Source organism: Hyaena hyaena, unplaced genomic scaffold, assembly GCF_003009895.1.
Source record: "Hyaena hyaena isolate Hyena2069 unplaced genomic scaffold, ASM300989v1 scaffold_919, whole genome shotgun sequence".
Taxonomy (NCBI): Eukaryota; Metazoa; Chordata; class Mammalia; order Carnivora; family Hyaenidae; genus Hyaena; species Hyaena hyaena.
Window position 1 is genome coordinate 336494 of NW_024081554.1, and position 23903 is coordinate 360396.

At 38.1% G+C, this 23903-nt stretch overlaps 1 pseudogene; it reads right to left on the minus strand.

The window, feature by feature from the left end:
* Positions 1–19252, minus strand: part of LOC120222872 — a 33468-nt pseudogene extending 14216 nt beyond the window's left edge.
* Positions 19253–23903: the final 4651 nt, after the last annotated feature.

Genomic DNA, 23903 nt, shown 5'->3' on the forward strand with positions numbered 1-23903 from the left:
AGTTAAAAATCATGAAATACGATCCCTTCAGCTTTGTTTTTTCCAAGATTGCTTTGGTTATTTGGGGACTATTGTGGTTCCATACAAATTTTAAAGAATTGGTTTTTTCTATTTCTGTGGAAAATGCCACTGGGATTTAGATAGAGATGTACTGACTCTAAAGATTGCTCTGGTTAGAACAGACATTTTAACAATATCAAGTCTTCTGATAGATGAGCACAGGATAACTTTCTGTTTATTTTTGCCTTTTTCAGTTTCTTTCATTCATGTTGTACAGTTTTCAGTGTATAGATCTTTCACCTCCTTTGTTAAATTTATTCGTAAACATTTTAATGTTTTTGCTGCTTTTGTAAATGGGATTATTTTCTTTATTTCTTAGGTAGCTTGCTGTTAGTTTAGAGAAACAGCTAATTTTTTGTACGTTCATTTTGTATATTGAAACGTTACTGAATTTATTCGAACAGTTTTTCTATCATCTATGAACAGATTAAATGACACATTTTCCTTTCTGATCTGGATTCGTTTTATTGATTTTCTTTCTCTAATTGCTCTGCATAGATTTTCAGTACTATGTTCAGTGGGAAATGAGAATGAATACCCCAGTCATGTTTCTGATCTTAGAGGAAACACTTTTAACCTTTCACCAGGGAGTAGGTTAGCTGTGGGCTTGTCACGCATGGCCTTTATTATGTCGAGACACACTTCTTCCATGTCTAATTTGTTGAGAGCTATTAATTATGAAAAAAATGCTGAATTTTGCCTAATGCTTATTTCTATGTATATTATGATCGTATGATTTTATCCTTTGTTAATGTGTTGTATCACATGTATTCATTTGTATTGAACCATCCTTGCATCTTCAGAATAAATTCCACTTGATCGTGGTGTATAATTCTATTAATATATTGTTGAATTTACTTTGCTAGTATTTTGTGGAGAATTTTGCATCTGTATTCATCAGGATATTAGACTGTGATTTTCTTTTCTTGTACAGTCTTTATCTTGATTTTTTGACAGAGTAACATTGATCTCATAAATTGAGTTAGAAGTGTCCCTTCCATTTTAAATTTTGGGAAGACTTTGAGAAGGATTTGTGTTAATTTTTTCTTTAAAAGTTTGGTATAATTCACCTGGGAAGTCATGAGATCCTGGGCTTTTCTTCTTGGGGAAGGTTTGATAATTGATTCTATCTCCTTAGTCATTATTGATCTTTTCAAATTTCCTATTTTTTTCCCCACAGTTTAGTCTTGGTAGGTTTTATGTTCTAGCAGTTTATCCTTTTCTTCCAAGTTATCCAATTCGTTGTCCTATCAGTGTTCATACTAGTCTCACATGACTTCATATTTCGGTTGTATCAGTTGTAATGTCTCTTCTTTCATTTCTGATTTTATGTGAGTCCTCCTTCTCTCTCTCTCTCGGATAGTCTAGCTAAAGTTTTGTCAATTTTATCTTTTTAAAAATGAACTCAATTTTATTGATATTTTCTTTTTTCTTTCTTTCTTTCTTTCTTTCTTTCTTTCTTTCTTTCTTTCTTTCTTTCTTTCTTTCTTTCTTTCTTTCTTTCTTTCTTTCTTTCTTTCTTTCTTTCTTTCTAGAGAACATGTATGAGCAGGGGAGGGGTGGGAGGAGCAGAGAGAGAGGGGGAGAGAGACTGAGAGAGAGAGAGAGAGAGAGAGAGAATCCTAAGTAGGCTCTGTGCTGTCAGAACTCGGGGCTCAAACCCCCAAACTGTGAGATCATGACCTGAAGTGAAATCAAGAATCAGACACTTAGCCAACTGAGCCACTCAGGTGCCCCCTGACATTTTCTAGTGTTTTCCTATTCCTTATTTTACTTATTTCTATTCTGATTTTCATAATTTCTTTTCTTCTGCTAAACTTTGGTCTTAGTTTATTCCTAGATAGATGAATAATGTTAGGTTGTTTATTTCAGATCTTTCTTTTTATTATAAATATAGGTATTTATACCTATAAACTTCCCTTGTAGCACTACTTTTGCTGCATCCCATAAGATTTGGAATGTTGTGTTTCCACATTTGTTTGTCTCAAGATAATTTTCGATTTCTTCTTGGATCCATTGGTTTTTCAAGAGTGTGTTCATTTCCACATATCTGTGGATTTTCCTCCTATTATTGATTTCTTGTTTCATATCCTTAGTGTTGTAAAAGATACCTCATAGTTTCAATTTTCATGAGTTTTTAATACTTGTCTTGTAACCTAAAATATGATCTATCCTGGAGAATGTGATGGGTGCTTGAGAAGAATATGCGTTTTGCTGCTGTTGCCTGTTCTGTTAGAAAAGAATGTCTGTTTGGTCCACTTTGTCTATAGTGAGCAAATCTGCTTTCTTCCTATTGATTTTCTGCCTGGATGATTTATCCAACGTTTATAGTGGAGTCTCCTACTGAAGTTTCCTACTATTATTGTCTTGCTGCTCATTTCTCCTTTCAGTTCTGTTAATATTTACTTTATATATTGAGATATTTTCAAGTTGGATGCATAAATATTTACAATTGTTATGTCTTCTTGACCAATTGACTGTTTTATCTTAATGCAATGACCTTCCTTGTCCCTTGTGACCATATTTCAATTAAAGTCTATTTCTCTTCTGTAAGTAAAGTTACTCCTACTCTCTTTTGCTTACCATGTGTTTGGAGTACATTTTCTACCCTTTTGTTTTCAGAGTGTGTTCTTACAGCTAAAATGGGTCTACCTCAGACAGCAGAATGTTGGGCCTTTTTTTCTTTTTCTTCTCCTTCTCCCTTTTCTACTTCTTCCTCTCCCTCCTCTCCTTCCTCCTTCTCCTTCCCCTTCCCTTCCTTCTCCTCCTCCTTCTTCTTCTTTTCCTCCTTCTTCTCCATTTAGCCACTCCAAGTCTTTTGATTGGAGACTTTAATTCATTCACATTGAAAGTAATTATTTATAGATAAGAACTTCCGATTGCAACATTGTTAATTGCTATTTTGACTGTTTCAAGCTCCTGTCTTCCTTTTTCTTCTCTTGCTATCTTCCTTTGGATTTGATCACTTTTTTTTGTTGTTTTTTTGCAGTATGCTTTAACTCACTTATATCCACCTTATGCATTCTACTATAGGCCTTTCTTTTGTTATGTTACATAAAATACCTTTTCATGTTTGTTACATAAAATGCTTTATCATTGTATCATCTTATTTAGGCGGAAAACAGCCTAATTTTGATACCATAGGAGAACTATATTTTTATTTCTCCCCTTTTCACATTTTAGGTTATCAACCTTATAATTTACACCTTCTTTATATTGTGTATCCAATTATAAAAATAATTATTGTGAATTGTAATATGTTTGTTACTCATCTTTTATTGTTGTTCTTTTCTTTCTCTGTTCTTCAGCTTTTAAAATAGACTGAGGGGTGCCTGGGTGGTTCAGTCAGTTGGGAATCCGACTTCGGCTTAGGTCATGATCTCTCGGTTCGTGAGTTCAACCCCCACATGGGGCTCTGTGCTGACAGCTTGGAACTTGGAGCCTGCTTCAGATTCTGTATCTCCCTCTTTCTCTGACCCTTCCCTGCTCATGCTGTCTCTCTCTCTCTCTTTCTCTCTCTCTCTCTCTCTCTCAGAAATAAATAAAACATTAAAAAAATTTTAAACAGACTGGAAAATGTTATATGTACCACATTATAATATTAGGAGATCTGACTTTGACTATGTATTTATCATTACTGGTGAGTTTTGCAAATTCACATGTTTTAAAATATTTATTAGTATCCTTTCATTTCAGCTTGGAAAACTTTATTTTTTATTATAAACTAAGCCTAGTGGTGATGAACTCTTTCAGCTTTATTTACTAGTATAGTATTTCTATTTCTATTATAAACTTTCTTTCGATTTTTTCTTAGAATTTCCATTCTTCTGCTCACATTATCACCCAACGTTCCATGTTGTCACATTATTCATCATTCTTTTAATTTAAATATTTGGCAATTTCAACATATCTTCCATAACTGAGTCTTATCCTGATGTTTACTCTGTGGCTTCGAATTGTGTCTTTTGCCTTTTAGTAAGCCTTATAATTTTTTGTGTGTGGAAAACTGTAAACTGTACATGATATACTAGATGAAAGGAACACTCATAAATAGGCCTTTGGTGAGGTAGTAGGAAGGCATATGGAGCGCGAAAGCATTTTGTATCCAATGATGAGATCTCAGTCTCTTAGGGAGTCTGTGCCCCTGGGCTGTGAACTTCACAAGTACTTCTCAGTTCTGCTTCCAACCTTAGGTGAGGCAGGATGGCTTGAGGAGGCTAGGATGACTGGAGTTGGGTCTTTCCATTCCCCTAAGTACTTAGGCTCTGAGAAAACCCCAATAGGTTTTGGTAATAGACTCTGGCAAAATAATTTCTCTTGAGAACAATCTTTTTTCAGAAGAACAGAAAATGCGCTGGCATACCTCCACATATTAACTTTCCAACTCCCCTCCCTAAAGCCCAGGGGGATGGTTTTTCAGCTATTTACTGTCAAAGCCTGGTAGAGTTCCAGGAAATACAACTCACAAAAGTGTGGGGGACCCTCTGGAATTCTTAACTCCCAGACTCACTCACACTGTGTGATTTGTCAATTACAGTTCAGGCAGTCCTGCCTCCCAGCGCTGGTCTCCACGGAAGTTTTGTTTCCTTGGTTGGGCTTCAGCTCTAATAAATTAAGATTCTCAGTATCAGTCTGTATGGCTTTCCAATTTTAGGGGCAGCTGTTGGTTCTGTGACCTCAACTGACTCATGATAGCTCTCAGAAAAGCTGTTGAATTTTCAGCATGTGAGCTTTTTACTTGTTAGGGTTAAGTGAAGAATTTCAAGCTTTTTACATGCCAACTAGAATCTGTATGTACTACATATCTTTTTGTTCTAGAAATAAAACACAACTATAATATAGAATGTCATCAAAGTTTGTGTTTTGACCACTTTGTATAAGGAACATTAGGGGCACCTGAGTGTCTCAGTCAGTTAAGCATCCGACTTCGGCTCAGGTCATGATCTCAGGGTTCATGGGTTCAAGCCCCGCATTGGGCTCTGTTCTGGTGGCTAGCTCAGAGCCTGGAGCCTGCTTTGGATTCTGTGTGTGTGTGTCTCTCTCTGACCCTCCCCTGCTCACGCTGTCTCTCTCTCTCTCAGAAATAAATGAAACATTAAAAAAAATTTTAAAAAAGGAACATTAATAGCAATAAGGCAAGAAAAAGGTGACAATTTTAAAATAAGCAAAATTAATTTTGTTCTATTAAAAAATTATCATAGCAAATAATGACAATAAAGGTAACACACCTGTACTTCATTTTGTGAGTTTACAATGAAAAAATTAAGAGGAATTAGACTTCTGGAATAATGGAGTGAGCATGTTATTCATTCTTCTGTCCCACAGAAACAAAGATTATATTGGAAAAACTATCATTTCTGAACTCCAAAGTTTAACCAAAAGCACAGAGTAAATGAGAAAACATTCATTCTAGAAGAGCTGCTGAATCTTGGTAAGAACAGCACACCTGTGATATTTTCACTGAGGCTTGCACCATTTCCACCTTCGGAATGATGATGTGATGGTCATGAAAATAGGTGGACCTGGGTCAGACACCCTTATAAAGCCCCAGCCCCAAACCCTGTATATTTTGATAATACTTCCAGTATCTTCTGGGGAAACTCTATTCCCACTATTAGACATGATTCAGATCTCTGTCCCAAGGATAAAGGCCTTTCCCCCAAGGTATTAATAAGTTGTCTAAGGCTGTGAATTTTTGTGGAACAAGTATCAGCCCAGCAAAAAATTTAAATATAAAGCCTCAGCAATAAGAATTAGATGATATGTATGATTTTGAAGTGCTTCAACACATTCTGCTGTTATGGACTGAATTCTTTCCCCCCAAAATTCATATGTTGAAACTATAATCCCCGGTGTGACTATATTTGAAGATAGAGGTCTTGGGGAAGTGACGAAGGCTGAAAGAGGTCATAAGAGTAGAACCCTAATCGTCCAGGGCTGGTGTCCTTACAGAATAAGGAAGATCTCTCTACACACAGAGAGGAAGGACCATGTGAAGATACAACAACAGGGTGGCTGTGTATGAGCTAAGAAGTGACCTCTCTTCTGAAACTGAGCTTACCTATAATGTGGTCATGAACTTCTAGCGTCCAGGACTGTGAGAAAATAAATGTCTGTGGTTTAAGCCACAAGTCCATGGTCATTTACTGTGGCAGCCTGAGGTGACGGATATAGCCACGCATTTATAAGCAGGGCTATGCTTATAAAGGACAGAGGCTGAGCCTGATAACTCATCAATGGCTAGCTTTAAGGTCCTGCATAACAGGAAGTGACAGCCAAGAATGACTTATGTTTGCTTTTTATCATCCTAAAATTTGTAGTTGAGCCTTTAACCACGAATCCCCATGCCAACGTGTATAATGCTTATTGGGTCAAGGCACTGAAGGACTCCTCTGACCCATTATTGGCTAATCATCAAACTATGCTGACTGAGAGGCAGCCCCCAAGAAGGCTAGGTTTTAAATATGGCACTTTAAAAATAAAAATGATCAGAGAACTCAGTGGCTTCATAGAGTCTTGAATAAAGGATCTATAAAATCCATTTTGGAAATCTGTTAGGCAAACCAATGGAAAAAGAGAAAAAAAAGTGTTAGGAACAAACCCCACTGGAGGAAAAAAAAAGAACTCATTTCAGATTTGCTATATTACCTAACATCTCTGCTTTTCAACAAAAAATTATGAGACATTCACAACAAAACAGAACAAGAAATAAACCAAAGCAGGAAAACTGTGTATAATGTATAAAACTGTTGAGGGGCTTACAATGTGTAAAGATGTAATCTGTATGATAATAATAGACCAGAAAAGGGAGAAGGAAGAGAATGATATTGGAGCAATATCTATGTACTATATAATCAAATTAGCATTACTCTGAAATAGACTGTTTTAAGTTAAGACGCATACTGTAATATCCAGAGAAGCCACTAAGAAAATACATCACGAAAACATATTTTTTAAAAAGAAACTTATGTGTCACCCAAGAAAATATCTGTTCAACAGAAAATACTGTAGAGTATTTGGAATGGAATAATAGAGAAACACACAAACATAAAACACATAGAAAACAAATTGCAAAACCCAATCATATAAATAATTAGACTAAATAAATGGATTAAATACTCCATTTCAAAGGCAATCTAATGAGGGGATTAAAAAACAGAATCCAACTACAGACTGTACACAAAAGACAAATTAGATTCAAATACCAATAATTCAAAAGTAAAAGGCTGGGGGAAGATATGCCGTACAAATGATAAACCAAAAAGAGTTGCAATGGCTATACTAATATACAAAATAGATTTTAAGGCAAAAATTATAATACAAAACAAATTACTAGAGGTAAAGAGAGATATTTTATAATGAGAAAAGTTTCCATTCAGCAGGAAGCAATTATGTATATTTACTTAACTACAGAGCCCGAAAATACAGGATACTTAAAACTGAAGAGAGAAATAGTTCAAGGAACATAGTTGAAGCTTTCAATATTCCACTCAAAAAAATTGACAGAACACCTAGTCAGAACAAATAAGAAAAAAAAATACAGACAACTTGAAAAACACTATCAACTTGACTAATATCTGTGGAACATGACAACCAACGACAGCAGAAAACACATTATTTTCAACAGAACATAGAGTAAGCAAGTATCAACATAAGATTAATAAAACAGAGTATACACCACATGATCTCTCTATAGACGTGGTAAAACTTGGCAAAAATCCAACACTCATTCATGATGTTCATAGACAGTAACTCTTTTTAACCTAATAATGGGCATCGATACAATATCCACAGTGAGCATTGTACATTAATGGTAAAAGACTGAAATATTCAGCCTAAAATCAGGAATAAGACAGGCATGTCTACCCCGACCGCTTCTAGTAAACATCGTACCAGAAGGACTAGCTAGTCTGATCAGGCAATAGAAAGAAATTAAAAGCATCTAAATTGGAAAGGAGGGGGTAAGACCATCTTTTCTCACAGACAACACGATCTTGCACATAAAAATCCAAGGGCATCTACAAAAATAATTCGAAGTAAAATACATGTAGAACAAGTTTTTAGAATATTAGGACAATACTGGAAAATCAATCGCATTTCTGTTTACAACAATCACCAATATGAAATTAGGAATGCAGTTTTTTTCACAATCACATCAGAAAGAATAAAATACTCATGAGCAAATTTAACAAAAAAAGTGTAAGACTTGTACACTGAGAAATAGAAAATTTAAAAAAATTATAGCAGGAAATTAAAGTTCAAAATAAATAGAAAGACATTCCATGTTCTTGGATTAGAAAACCCCAAACTGTTATATAGCCATTTCTCCCCAAACTGGTCCATAGATTCAACAAATAGGTTTCAAAAAGTAGAGATTAAATCCATAGGATTTATGTTTATAAATGTGCCAACAAAACTTTTTTTTTTTTGCAGAAACTCAAGCAGATCCTAAAGTTTATGTGGAAATACAAAAGTCCAGAGAAATGAAAATATATGTATTATTTTTTCTTTTTTTTAATTAATTTATTTTTTTAAGATTATAATGTCCATTTTATTTCTATTTTTTTTTCTTAAAAATAGTTTATTGTCAAGTTGGTTTCCATACAACACCCAGTGCTCATCCCCACAAGTGCCCTTCTCCATGCCCATCTCCCCCCTCCCCCCCACATCCATCAGTCCTCAGTTTGTTTGTCAGCATTCAAGAGTCTCTCATGGTTTGCCTCTCTCTCTTTCCCCCACCATTTCTCCCCTTCTTCTCCCCCATGGTCCTCAGTTAAGTTCCTCCTAATCCTCCTATATGTACAAACATATGATATTTGTCCTTCTCTGCCTGACTTATTTTGCTAATATATGTATATTTTTTTATTTCAATAAGCTATTCTTAGAGTCCAATAGGCTAGTTTTAGATTCACACTGAAATTAAACAGAAGTTATGGAGTTTCCAAACTCCCCCTGCCCCCACCCCCACCCCTTGTCTCTCTTATTATAATATCCTGCATTGAAGTCGTACATTTTTTCCTACCGAAAACCGACATTGACACATGATATCATTATTATCCAAAGTCCATAGTCCACATTAGGGTTCGCTCTTGGTGTACATTCTACACTTTCAGCAACTGTATAATGACATATGTGCACCGTTATAGTTTCATACAAGGTACATTCATTGCTCTGGCGATCCTCTGTGCTCTGCCTTCTTCCCTAACCCTTAGTTACCTCTGTTCCTTTTTAATGTCTCTATAGTTTTGTTTTCTTCTACAGTGTCTTATAGTTGAACTCATATAGTATGCTGGCTTTCGAACTGGCTTCTTTCACTTAGTAATATGCACTTGGGTTCCTCCATGTTTCGTTTATGGACGGATCACTCAGTTCCATTGAGCTGTGAATAATATTTCATTGTCTGAATGTACTACAGTTTATTTATCCATTCACCTGCTGAAGCTCATCTTGATTGATTCCAAGCTTTTGCAATTATGAATAGAGCTGATATAAACATTTATGTGAAGATTTTTGTGGGACATAAGCTTTCAGCTCCTTTGAGTAAATAGCAAGGAACAATAATGCCAGATCTTACGGTAAAAGTATATTTAGTTTTGTAGGAAGCTGCCACACTTTCTTCCAGAGTGTCTGTATCGTGTTGCATTGCAATGGATGAGAATCCCTATGTTCTACTTCCTCACCAGTGCTTGGTGTTGGCATTATCTTTAATTTTCACCATTGTACTAGGTGTGTAGTAATATCTCGTTGTTGTTTTATTTGCCATCCCCTAATGACCTATGAAGTTGAACAACTTTTCAACCAGTCGCAGATTTTAAAAGAACCAAGTGTGAGGACTTTCACTTACCAGTTACAAAACTTAGTATATACCGATACAAAATTTGCATAGAACTGTTCTAGGAACAATTACTGATAATGCTTAAAAATTGGAAATATCTCAAATATTTATCAACCAGCGAATGGTTATACAAAATCTAGTATATCAATACAACGGAATGTTATTCCATTTATTGCTGTATGCAATAAATTAGAACAGAAAACTCATACATGCTACCCCATGAATAACTCTCAAAAGTATTAAGGGAATTAAAATTGTAAGACACAAGATCACACATATTGCATGATTTCATTTATATGAATATGCAGAAATGGCAAATCTGTAGAGACAGAAAATAAGTTATTGGTTACATGAGGCAGAGCATGAAAAGTGGGATTAACTGAAAATGAGACTAAGTAGGGGTAACTGGGTGCTCCGTTGGTGAAGCATCAGATTTTGGCTCAGATCATGGTCTCGCAGTTTGCGAGTTCGAGACCCCCAGAGGGCTCTGCGCTGACAGCTCAGAGCCTGTAGCCTGCCTCGGATTCTGTGTCTCCCTCTCTGCCCCTCCCCTGCTTGTACTCTGTCTCTCTCTTTTGAAAAATAAGTAAACATTAAAAAAAATTTTTTTTAATGAGACTGCATGATCTTATTGTTTGAAGATCTGCTTAATTGTGCTTAATACTGCTTAATTGTGATGGCTTCACAACATAGTAATTTTTCTAAAAATCATAGAGTTGAAAATGTGAAATGGGTAAATTTAATGATACATAGAATGTGATGCATTATGATATTTTTCACAGTAGCCAAGACACAGAAACAAACTAAATGTAAGTTGATGAATAAATAAGTGAAGAAAATGGTATACATTCTCCCTCTCTCTCTCTCTCTCAAAAATATATGAGCATACTATATATATGACAATGGGATACTATATAAATATATATATATATATAAAGTGAGATACTATACACACACAAGTATATTATTCAGCCTTTAAAAAAAGAAAATTAGGCCATTTGTAACAGCAGGAATGAACCAGGAGGATATTGTTAAAGTGACCACAACCAGACACAGAAAGACAAATACTGGATGATGTCATTTGTATGTGGAATCAAAAAAGTTGAAGTTCAAAACAGAGTAGAACAGTGGTTATCAGGGGTTGGAGGATGGGGGAAATGAGATATTGGCCAAAAGATTCAAAGTTTAAATTATGCGGGATAAGTAAGTTCTGAAGATCTAATGTACACAATGTAACTATAGTTAACAGTACTGTACAGTACACTTGACACTTGCTGAGAGTACCAAACACGCACACACACACACACACACACACACACACACACAGTTGACTGTGTGAATTGATGGATATGTTTATTAGTTTGTGGTAATCAATCCACAACGTAGTCACATATCAAGACACCAGGTTGTATACTTCAAATATATACAAGTTTTAATTGTCAGTCAGAACCTCCATAAACCTGACACAAAATTGTGAAATATACGAGTAATTAATCAACAAAAAAGAACACATTTTCCACATGCACGTCAGATACTCACTTTGAGGAATAACGAATCCCTTCTCAATAAAAGTCAAACCACAATAATGGGACCTGTGGAGTGTGAGGGGAGCAGGGAAGAAGTGCAGTGTGCGGTGTTTCGTGTTCTCTGTGGCAAAGCTGCAGACGCAAATATTATCAGATCTGGGGAGTTCAAGGAAAGAGCTGCAAGAATCATGTTCAAACATGATTTCAAAGACTGTAAATTCTGACAAGTTGAAAACCCAGTTTTAAAATTTTCAGCAGTATTAAACATTTACAGCCATCATTATCTCACAGCTCACCCAGAGCACACTGGTGGGAATGCTGAGGCAGACTGTCCTGCTTTCAAAAAAAGACAGAGATTACCATACCCCATGTTACGATCCAATAGCTCCCGTGAAATTCAAAGGAATTGTTAAGTGTAGCTGTTTCGGGTGGTGGTCACTGCCTGATACTCTGACAGCTTGATCAAAGTACAAGCAAGAAGAGAGTAAGGGATTCTCCTTTCAGGATGCATTGTTAGACATATTTTGTGAATTTGTTATTGACTTGGGGTTCTTGCAGAACGTGGATCAAAATATCGTACGGAGATGACTTTCTGACAGAGGTGTTTATTTTCAAACAGGGTCATTGCCAGCCGTAGCCATCTGTATCTTTAACTTACATTTAAAACGCATAGAATGGTTTTCTTCAATAAAATACATGCCTTAGAAGGTAGAGAGACAAAAATGTTATCAGAAACCAATAGAGGCTTCAAGAAGTACATGATTCCATTCTCTCATTTTACAGCTCCCTGCCCCCCCCCCCATTCTGAAAAAAGTCAAAATGGCCCAAAGCATCTGGTTCACACATATTCTTTAATTTTCAGATGGATAAAGAAAATCATAGCACAGGTCAGTTTTTTGTTTTGGTTTGTTTTTTGTTTTTTGTTTTTGTTTTGTTTTCGTTTTTATTTTTACAGGTGACTCAAATCCTGGTAGTTTCACTAGGAAGTGTTATCACTTAAAACTGACATCGCTTTAGGCTTAAGGCAACCAACTATTATATAAACTACATTCTCGTATCTTGTATGTGCTGAAAGAAAATGTTTAAGCTCTTTCAGGCATGGTTGGAATTTTAGGTACTTTGGATTTATCCTAAACTCGCTGTTTGAGGAATACCTTTGGCTTTCTATACATTAAATACTATCTACACAAGCTTTAAAAATAACGTTTTCACTGACTACCCCAAAACCGATATTCAATAACTGCAAATCTCCATTGGATTAGCAATGTAGACTTTCATCAAAGTCAATCTTGAACAATTTTACTTGTTAAAAGAAAATTATCTGTTTTTTCCCCAAATCCTGAAGCAGGTAACACACAGTTGGGTACAAAAAATGAATAACAATAGTTCTTAAGAATCGGCTACTTAAAATGGTGGCCTGCTCATGGGTATGGGTTCTCAAACTTTTTCTTTTCTGTCCATAATAGGTTAAGAAAGCAAAATCTAGAAACTTTTATAGTATCTTGAGAAAATTGTTTTTATTTAATATAGCCACTAAAAATAGAAATTTTTCTTACATGTTTTTTAATGCTATTTTTCTTTCATTTTGTAAAAGGATAGGCCTGAGAATTATTAGAAAAATTGTTTTTTCACCATTAAAATCGGGTGAGAAACAGTGGTCTAGAAAATCTTGAGATTTTTGTAATGTAATAAGGATTTCCTGTTTCCAGAGGATCTCATGGATATGCAAATAAAATGGGAAATTATTTTGTGTTGATATTCTTCAAAGTAGACCATTGCTTTACTTTTTTTTTTTAAAAGAAAGTGTGCAAGAGTGGGGCAAAGAAGGAGAGTCTTTTTTTAAAAAAAGTTTATTTATTTTGAGAGAGAGAAAGAGAGCAAGAGATGGGGAGGGGCAGAGAGAAGGAGAGAGAGAGGATCCCGAGCAGGCTTTGCACTGTCAACATGGAGCCTCATGCCAGGCCTCGAACTTACAAACTGTGAGATGAGATGAGATGAGGGAGACAGAGATAGAGTTTTAAGTAGATTCCATGCATCGCATGGAGTCTGAGGTGGGGCTCGATTCCAGGACCCCGGGATCATGACCTGAGCCAAAGTCAAGAGCCAGATGCTCAACTGGCTGAACCACCAGGCACCCCATTCTCTACCTAATTTTAACACTAGATTATTTTTTTAAAAAACCACAGCTGCTGCTCAGGCTGTGAAAAATGCAAACCTCTGGGCAGGAGGTCCCTCAAATATACGAACAGGGTGGGGTAAGTCCGCGTCATAACAGGTGACTGGAATGCACCAGGTGGGCGGGACAAAGGCTAAGTGTTCTGAAGACTCAAGAGAAGAAAGACAAGGAATATCTGGGGTCCTAAAACAGTTATGACCATCCAGTGAATCTTTCTAAGGCTCAGGCATGGTGACTATCTTGCCCCAGGGCACACAGCAAGTCCGAATGACAGAACTGGTATGGGCATCCACCCCAAGGCATGACGTTTCTTTGGCCTCGGGGCCTTCAGGGAGTTGAAGTGTCTTACCCCTGACTGCTCCCTATATCGGCTTTTGAGAGTCTTTATAGATTCTGAATCCATTGTGCCCATATAGGTACATGGCCACGCAGGTGAACACACAGATGTGCTGGCACTTGCTGGCACCTGGATCTCCACACCTGCCATCAGTGGAGAGCCCTGACCCTGTGTCTGTGCTCTGCCAGCCCCAGCCTGAGAACTTTCTAAGCAGAACAGGTACCTTGGCAGATCAGTGTGTCCTGATCTGACCTGGTCATGTCCCCACAGCCCCCGATCTCTGTGTGTGCTGTCCGCTACAGTGGGTTTGTTTCTAAAACAAAACCAAAACCAAAACCTGCTTACTGGTCAATTCTCCAAATGACTACTTTGCCTAAAAGACAATTCTCTGAGTGCTTTGGCATTTACTTTTGTGTTCCATCCCTTTATACATAGTGTGGGATTTTTAAGAATATTTTTAGCATCCTGCCCTTGTTAGTATGGATGTCTACAACACATTTAAAAATGCTTAGATTCTTGGAAGAGTAGACTTGTTTCGGATAACTGGGATCCTCTTTTTAAACACTGGGTGCCTGGATGACTCAGTCAGTTGAGCATCGGATTTGAGCTCAGGTCATAATCTCACGGTTCACGGGTTCAAACCCCAGGCTGGGCTCTGTGTTGACAGCTCAGCCTGGAGCCTGCTTCAGATTCTGTGTCTCCCTCTCTCTCTCTCTGACCCTCCCCTGCTCATGCTCAGTCTTTCTGTCTCTCAAAAATAAATACATTAAATAATATTATTTAATTAAAAATATCTAAACACTGTACCATCTTAGAGCAAGAAAGGAACTTTAGCAAGTTTACATAAAGGCAGGACAAAACATATAATTCTGCTTTTATTTCTATTTGAAATCAACAGATAGGAGCATCTTGGTGGCTCAATTGGTTAAGTGTCTGACTCTTGATTTCCAGCTGAGGTCATGATGTCAGGGTGCATGAGGGCAAGCCAGAGGGTGGGTCCCACTGATACTGTGGACCCTGCTTGGGATTCTCTCTCTCTCACTCTCTCTCTCTGCCCCTCTCCCACTCATGGTGTCTCTCCCACTTTCTCTCTCTCAAAGTAAATAAACTTATAAAAGATCAACAAATATATTAAAATGGCATCAGCGGTGATTTCTTCTGCACTAAAAACATCATTAAATAACTCTTCATTGAGACACTGGCTAGAAGTGAAGAAGTCCACGTGGGGTGTTTTTCATAATTCAATCCTGCTGAGTAAACTTACGGTCCTCTTTAACTTACTGTCTTGATTTTATAGTAACTTCTCTTGACTCATTGGTATAACCACATTAGAGATTGTGTTTGGGCCTTTTCAGATTAATTTCCTGCTATTTTATGGCTATAATAGACTGGTTTTACTTAATTCTCCAGCAGGGCGGAAGCCATATTGCCAGGATAGGGGTAGTCATAGTGGGGGGAGGGGCATTTTGTTTCAGTGTCTCTTTTGCCAGTTGTAAATATTAAATCACACGACAGTGTATATTTTTACCTCCCCCACATTCTCACACACACAAAGGGAAAGTAAATCGTAGCGGTGATTGATGGAATTTGTCACTGCGAGTTGAAAATCAATGGATGCCTGCGATCTATCCATTCATTCCAACAAATTTTAAATTTGTCCTTGCCTCAGGTTAGGTGTTAAATCTCATTTGATTACCTTCTCACAAATATCACTTCAGTGAGTAATGGCATCAGGGATACTTAGCTCTTTTCTGAGGATAGTTACAAGGTACTGTCACATAAAGAATTTCTCCTGTATAAAACCAGATTTTAAGTTTGTCCAATTTTTTGTTCAGTGACCATATGGCAATTTTGTTTAGATAATTAGTTTCAGTGATCAGTTTTATGGAAAATAATTAATGATATTTTCTTTTATTAGGCACTGAAAACAGACACTACTTTCATTTTTATGTTTCAAAGGCTGCAAAGCTTCAGCCAAATTTCCTGCAAAACTATGATAATAATCACTGTAGCTTAAATATCTGATATATTTATTATCTCCACCCTGGAGTTTCAAAATTTTATACTACTTACATTCTACTTGTCAGAGGCCAATGTATCGCTTTACGCAAAGTTTTCCAAGTCTTGTCAATCACACGTTGCCCCTGAATACAGTATTATTATAGTCCCCTTGCTGTTTCTCATCCTGAATAATTTGCTATGATCCCCATTGTAATTTTTCACTTAATTATCTCCAAACACAAAACATTGATATATTAATTCCTTAAAACATTTCACAAAAGAGCTCTAAATTTTTCTCAGGAAAAAAAAAGATCTGTTTCAGTTTAGACAGGTAGGTTGCATGCTGAGGATTCTGTGTGCATGTGTAACTGTCCCTCCGTGCACGCAGATACACACACACACACCATGTTCAACAGACAGACCTCTTGAACAGAGTTAGCAACATAACGATGTGCTTAGCTGCGATATGACCTGTTCTGCAGTCTGAATATTTGTTAACAGCCGCCCTTTACCTCCTACCTCAGTTACTGCCAACTCCACTGGGCATCTCTATGAATGTTGTATGGATAGTGGAAACACCTCTTTACATTTGGATTATCAAAATACAAAAATGGGGGCGCGTGGGTGACTCAGTCGGTTAAGTGTCCCACTTCAACTCAGGTCATGATCTCGCGGTTCATGGGTTTGAACCCCGGGTTGGGCTCTGTGCTGACAACTTGGAGCCTCAAGCCTGCTCTGGAGTCTCTGTCTCCCTCTCTCTCTCTGCTCCTCCCCCACCTGCGCTCTGTCTCGCTCTCAAAAATAAATAAATAAATAAATAAATAAATAAATAAATAAATAAATAAAACACATTTAAAAAATGGTGCACCACATCACCAAATCCATGTTATAAATTAAAGTGTTATATACACATTAACTATGCATCCCTAAAGTAGTATTTCCAAATAGGATTGGTTACATTGTAAACTGCATGGGCCAAAACTATTTCCTTCTTTCTGCTTCTGTGTCTCCAATGGGGATCGTCCTTTCTCTTCTCTGCCCTGAGCTGGCTTGAGAGGATTTGTACTGGGGCCTCTGAGAATCCTGGATGAGGATTTTCAGTCCTTTGTTTCTTTCTTGACTCTTATTTTTGTGCCTCTAGCTACTTCTGATCTTGATTCCATAGATATTAAACCATTTCTGTTACTCATTTCTGCGGGTGGTGTTTCTTTGCCTATAAGACACTGCGTCTCTCTCTCTCGCTCGCTCTCTCTCTCTCTCCTTATAACTCCATGCTTTTCCAAGTAGAGATGTCTCTAATTCTGATCTTGACCTAAGCAATGTTATGTTTAAACCTTTGCTTGTAACACTGACCTCTATATTTGAGGAGCCTGAAATTAAGTCCTCCATTAGAAATAACCTCAGGCTGCACGTAGTCCCAGTTCCAGGCAAAGCCTCCGCTGAAGCCGCCCTCGGACTGCCCTCGGATCTGCCAATCGAAAGAAATGTGTAACATTGCTATAGTCTTGGAGACGAGTCAGGGCTGGGAACTGCAGGTAGTTACTTTGTACAAAATAGCCAATCATTCACTGCTTGTGTAAGCCCCACGTAGATCCTCTGAGCCCACCTCATAATTGGTCATTTTCAAAAGATTCTCAAAGGTCATGATTGGGTCCCACCAAAAGTAACGGACGCCTCGCAGATACTGAATGGTCAAAACTGTTACTATGGGCATTGTACAATTATGATTGGTGCTTATGTAATAATGCAAAATGTACAACGTGTGCACAGTAACACCCCCTGCCTATACCCCATAAAAACCCTGCTTGCCATTGTTCGGGGCTCCACTTCGCTGCCACTGCGCTGGGAGATGAGTGAGCCCCTGCTCGAGCTTGTAATAAAGATCCTTTTGTACTTGCATCAGTGCCGGCTCTTTGGAGGTCTCTGGGGACTCACGATTCGGGCATAACATATTATTTAGCGGAGTAGGGGCTAACCTCCAATTACCACTGAGTCAAGTTACCTGTTTTAACACTACTTCTAACCTTGTAAGAGCTCAAACACACAGACTGCCATTGTGAATCACACAATAGCCATGTGTGACTTCTTTACCCATGTTAAAAAATATATATGTATATACAATACACATATATTAAAATTAGAAATATATAATATGTAATAAGTATTAAAATATTAAAATATATATTAAATATTGAATATTAAAATATATGATATAGTAAAAATAAAATATATATCTATTAAAATAATATTTTTTTCCAAGGAAAGAAAAAGAAAAAACTGTATTCTCAGCATCTGACCCCTCTGACTGGAAAGGATCAAGTTTTGATGGCAATGGCAATGGCTACTAGGCCAAAGCTCAAATTAGATTCAAAGGCAATAAGGGATTTATGATCTATTGGATGTTGTTGCAAATAATCCTAGGAATCTCAGTACTGAAGAAAAATAGAACATTATTTCTTACTTACATAAAATCAAAAGTTGGTTCCTAATTGGTGGGCGGCTTTGCTCCTGGTTGGTCATTCAAGGACCTACGTTTCTCTAATCTGCATTCTATTTTCTTTAGGACCTGGAATTCTTTTGCATTCAGCCAATGGATGGGAGAAAAAACATTGGAGGGAGGCATACCTATTTTTAAATTTTTTTAAAATGTTCATTTTTGGGGGAGACAGTCAGACAGAGCTTGAGTGAAGGAGGGGCAGAGAGACACACACACACACAGAACTGGAAGCAGGCTCCAGGCTCAGAGCTGTCAACAAAGAGCCCTACTGGGGTTTGAACTTGTGAACCACGAGATTATGACCTAAACTGAAGTCAGATGCTTAACTGACTGAGCCACCCAGGCACGTTGGTATACCTAATTTTGTACTGCTTTGGCCATAAGTGAAACCACAAAGATCCACTCATATTCCATCTGGAAGATAGAGTCACATGATTCCAATAGACAACAGGAAGCTTAGAATTGTAGCCCAACCAGGAAAGCCACATCTCCAGAATGCTTCATGAAGGAAAGTGAACACAAAGTAGTAGTTAGATGCTGTCAGAACTAGCTTTGGAAAATCCTCCCCCCGCCCCTAATCCTTAGTGTTATAGGTGTGAAAACAGAAGCCCAGGAATGTAGATTATATGCCCAAAGTCACCAAAATAAGTAGTGGCAAACCCAGGTGGGACTCACTTGTTCTGTCCACCATGCTGCCTTCTGTGACGTTCTGATGATGCAAGAGCCTAGATAACGCTGGGTTCCAGCCATGCACAGTTACCCAGGAACTGTGGCTTTCACCGAGGATGAGAACTGGGCTGAAAGCAAGAATACCAGCCATAACTAGGGTGAGCATATAATTCCTATCCCAGACTAGGACACTATGAGTTGTCATGGGCAAACAGGAAAAAAAAAATTTTTTTAAAGTTCCTATGTTTAATTTTCCCCACAGATTTCACCTGGGAAGTTTTTGGGGCAAATACTTCAAGGAGAGTCGATAACATACAGAATTCTGTTTCCACGTTCCAGTCCCAATTTAACAATTATAACACATTTCTTGGGTGGAAATTCTCTCCTGTTGACATTCTGATTGATTTGTAAGAGGATTCAAAAATCTTTCTAAAAACTCTATGAGGAGCTTCAAAGAGCAACCGCTATAGAACAAACGACCCCACTGAATGTAATTCTGAACAAGTTGTTTCCGCACTGTGTCCGAAAATTTCAAAATGATCTATTACCAAGCCACGGTGGGGAGACAGGAGATGGGAGCCAAGGGCGGAGATCGGGAGCCACACTTTATCTTCAGCTTCCACGTCACTCTGGATAAATGAAGTCTTTTAAATATGGGGCAAAAGGCGGAGGGAGGGAGGGTTGGCGGGGAGGGGGGATGGAGTACAGAAAAAACAGTGGATAAAAAAACCATACCTTTCTGTCACCTTTCCTGGGCAAGCATCTCCACGTGCCAAGTCCTACAACACAAAGAACGTCTCCCTCAAGCATCTGTAAACATTTGCTATTCCCTGCGGAACATGCCAACTGCAGCTAACATATGGTGCTACCCACGAAGTAGTCCAGAATGACTGCCCACACAGATAAATTCGCTGTTAATGATGCAGTGTTGACTAACTCCTGTGATACCTCCCAGCGGGAGAGAAAATGGAGCTGTTTCAAAAGCCCGCTTCAAGCGCCTTCTTTAAGCAAACCACACCATCGTCTCTGTCCATTTTGCCATGCCATCACCGGTTTTGATCAGATCTCAAGCATGATTCCCATGCGGAGACGTCGACGCTCTATGGTTGAAGGTGCTGTGCAAACAGCACACCCATGCAGCCTGGGGTTAACGGCCCCCCGGAGAGAGATCGAGGTACCGGAGCCTCCGTTTGGCACCGGAAGGAACAGCGGCTTTCCTTAGGAAAGGAATTGCTTTGCTCACTTACGCGGTGTATAACTTTGTTTACGCGGTTGCCACATTGATAATTTATGATCAGAACCTAACTCCTATGGCTAGCGTAAGGGGAATGGATGGTAGAAATGCTGGACTTCACAATCTATTAAAAAAAGACAAGTGTTGGGTGTGCTACCTGGCACACTGTTTGACGATGACAATAGTAGCCAGGGCTGTGCGTGGTGGGCTTGCTCCGCACCGGACACAGGCCTAGTGCTTCGGGGCTTCCATCATCGCTCCAGCCAAAACCCTATGAGGTAGGTGAGCTCAGCAGTTTAGCGGCTCAGTCGTTTAATTAAGGAATCAGATTAGGTTAATTTCTGAAGGAGGTTATTCATTTAGTAATAGACTAAAATAGATACAAATATGTATATATAGTATATATAGTATGTAGTATATATATCAGAATACACATTCATATGTACATATGTATCTAGCATATATAGTCATATATATTTAACTTGTCAGAATATATACATGTATATGCACATATATATGTCTAGTACACACATTCATATGTACATATATATCTAGCATATAAAAGGCATATATATTTAATGTGTCAGAATATATTCATGTATATATGCATATATATGTCTAGTATACATATTTTATTACATTTATTTGCTTATTTTGAGAGATAGAGCACAGCAGAGAGAGAGAGAATGTCAAACGCCAGCACAGAACCCGATGAGGGGCTCGAACTCATGAACCATGAGATCATTGCCTGAACTGAAACTAAGAATCGGCTGCTCAGGCAGCTGAACCACCCAGGCGCCCCTAGTATACATGTGTTTATACACACTGTATACTGTATACATATATATAATTTATATGGAATATACATATATTTTCTAATATTTATCTGTTCCACTTCAATGAAATCTTGCCTTATAACCTTAATCATAATTTCAATGCTCTCTTCTATTTCCTTTAACTTCTTTTTATAGACTTTTGGACAGTGGTCATTCTTAACTCCTTTTTTTGTTAAACTAAAGACTTCAGTTCTGCAGAACCCAGGATTTTTGTCCTGCTCTCTGCTGACAGCATCTAAAATAGTGCCCACATAAACAGGTATTCCGTATTCAGTTAAAAGGATTTGATTCATGGTCATTGTTGTATCCAACTTACTCCTTCTACCCATCCCCACCCCACTGCCTAGAATTTACATTACAGGGGAAGAAAGGCATCAGTCTGAAAAATTAGTGACTCAAGTTTAATAGAATGATCCTAGATAAATCCCTCAAATCTTTATTCTTCAGGTTTCTTATCTGTACTCTCGGGGCACAATCAAACTCAGAATAATATAAGAACCATTGTAGAATTATATAACGAATGTGCTACGTCTAACGTTTTGATGCCCAAACATGATTTCCACCAGGATTTCAACATGATTGAATGCCCTCTATTTATCTTGTTGGAGATAATAACCCCCTAAATCACAATCATGCATGGTCTTATGCATTTAAACAAGTCAAAGTCAGTTTCCCCCTTCCAAGCCAAGAGGGCAGTTAAAGTAAGTACAGTAGAGTAAGTCCAGAGGGGAAGGAAAGCCATCAACCCTCTGCTGGCACCTGGACCTGCGTGGTGTACTGTTCACCACAGGCCCCTCGGACCATGTGGCCCCATGCTATCTATACAGATGGGGAGAGTGAGATCAGTGAACCCAAATCTCTCCCAGTCTACACTTCCTGAGATCTTCCTTTCTTTTTATGGAGCACACAAATGCTTTATCAGGAAGTATTTATTGAGCATCTATTTCTCCGCTATTGTACTAAGCATATATGTATTTTCTCTAATATTTATGGCATTGTTTAAATGAATAAATCCATCTGGTGAGCTAAACTGATGCTCATAGAGGTTAAGAGATGCATTAACATTCACACAGCAAGGAAGAGAGGGCTGCTGTGCACCTGTCAGTCATGAACCACAGGATGAACTGTCCCTCCTCTCAAGAGGCTGACAAGGGAGAGTTTGCAAGTTTAGATTGCATGGGCTCTCTCCTTCGCACCAGCAGACAGCATCCTGGGATGGCACTTTGTTATGTGTGTGCATGGCCATGTGTTTTGATAAAATATGTGAGTGTGAGATTATCTTTCTTATAAAGTGCCCCTCTTTCCAATTTTATCAGCTTCAGCATTCATGAATCATGAATGTGTCTCTGTCCTTCAATACTCCAATTTATTCCTTTTATGCCTGCTTCTCATGCTACTAAATCCTGGGATAAGCGATTCTTGAGGCCTGACAAAGTTAATTTGGTCTTCTCTGGATCTGTGTCTCTCTCTCCATGGGTGTGTACACAGGTGCACACACACAGTCAGACCCACACACCCATGTGCATGCACATGCACACACTTGGTCAGGCTAGCCAGAAGACATCGACCATGTAGCATCTACTGAGTAGAGTTCTACACTCATGTTATCACACTCAAAGAATTTACAATCCAGTTAACTGAGATCCAAACAATGCTGATATACACAGGAAGAGGGTATGCAATCATACCTAGAATATTCATTTAAGGTTTTTGGATATTCAGATTATTTGTAGATTATACTTTTATGTGGATTATTACTATTTATTATTGCTGTAGTTCATATTGTCATATAATTTGGCAAAAATGGGTTAGGCACACCTCAACATATAAAGGTCATGTATGAAAACCCCAACTAATGTCATAAATGGAGAAGAACTGAAAAATCTCCTCTATAGTCAGGGACTGGACATGGAGGTCCATGCTCATCACTGTTATTTACCATAGTACTAGAAGTCCTAGCCACCGCAATCAAACAACAAAAAGAAATGAAAGGCATCCAAATCAGCAAGGAAGAAGTAACAGTTTTCACTATTTGCAGATGATATGATACTCTATATAGAAAACCTAACCCAGCAGTAGCACTGCTAGGAATTTACCCAAGGGATACAGGAGTGCTGATGCATAGGGGCACATGGAACCCAATGTTCATAGCAGCACCCTCAACAATAGCCAAAACATGGAAAGAGCCTAAGTGTCCATTAACTGATGAATGGATCAAGAAGACATGGTATATTTATAGGATGGAATACTACATGGCAATGAGAAGGAATGAAATCTGGCCATGTGTAGCAACATGGATGGAACTAGAGGGTGTTACGTTGAGCAAAATAAGTCAGGCAGAGAAGGACAGATACCATATGTTTGCACATATAGGTGGATTAGGAGGAATCTAACGGAAGACCATGAGGGATAAGAAGGGGAAAAATAATTGAAGAGAGGGAGGGAGGCAAACCATGAGAGACTCTTGGATACTGAGAACAAACTGAGGGCTGATGAGGATGGGGGGGAGGGGAAGGGAGGTGATGGGCATGAGGGAAGGCACTTGTTGGGATGAGCACTGGGTGTTATATGGAAACCAACTTGACAATAAACTATTTAAGAAAAAAAAAAGAAACCCCAGAAGACTCCATCGAAAAAATTGCTAGTAATGATACACGAATTCCCTAAAATGTCACGGGATACAAAATCAACATATAGAGGTGTACCTGGGTGACTCAGTCGGTCAAGTATCT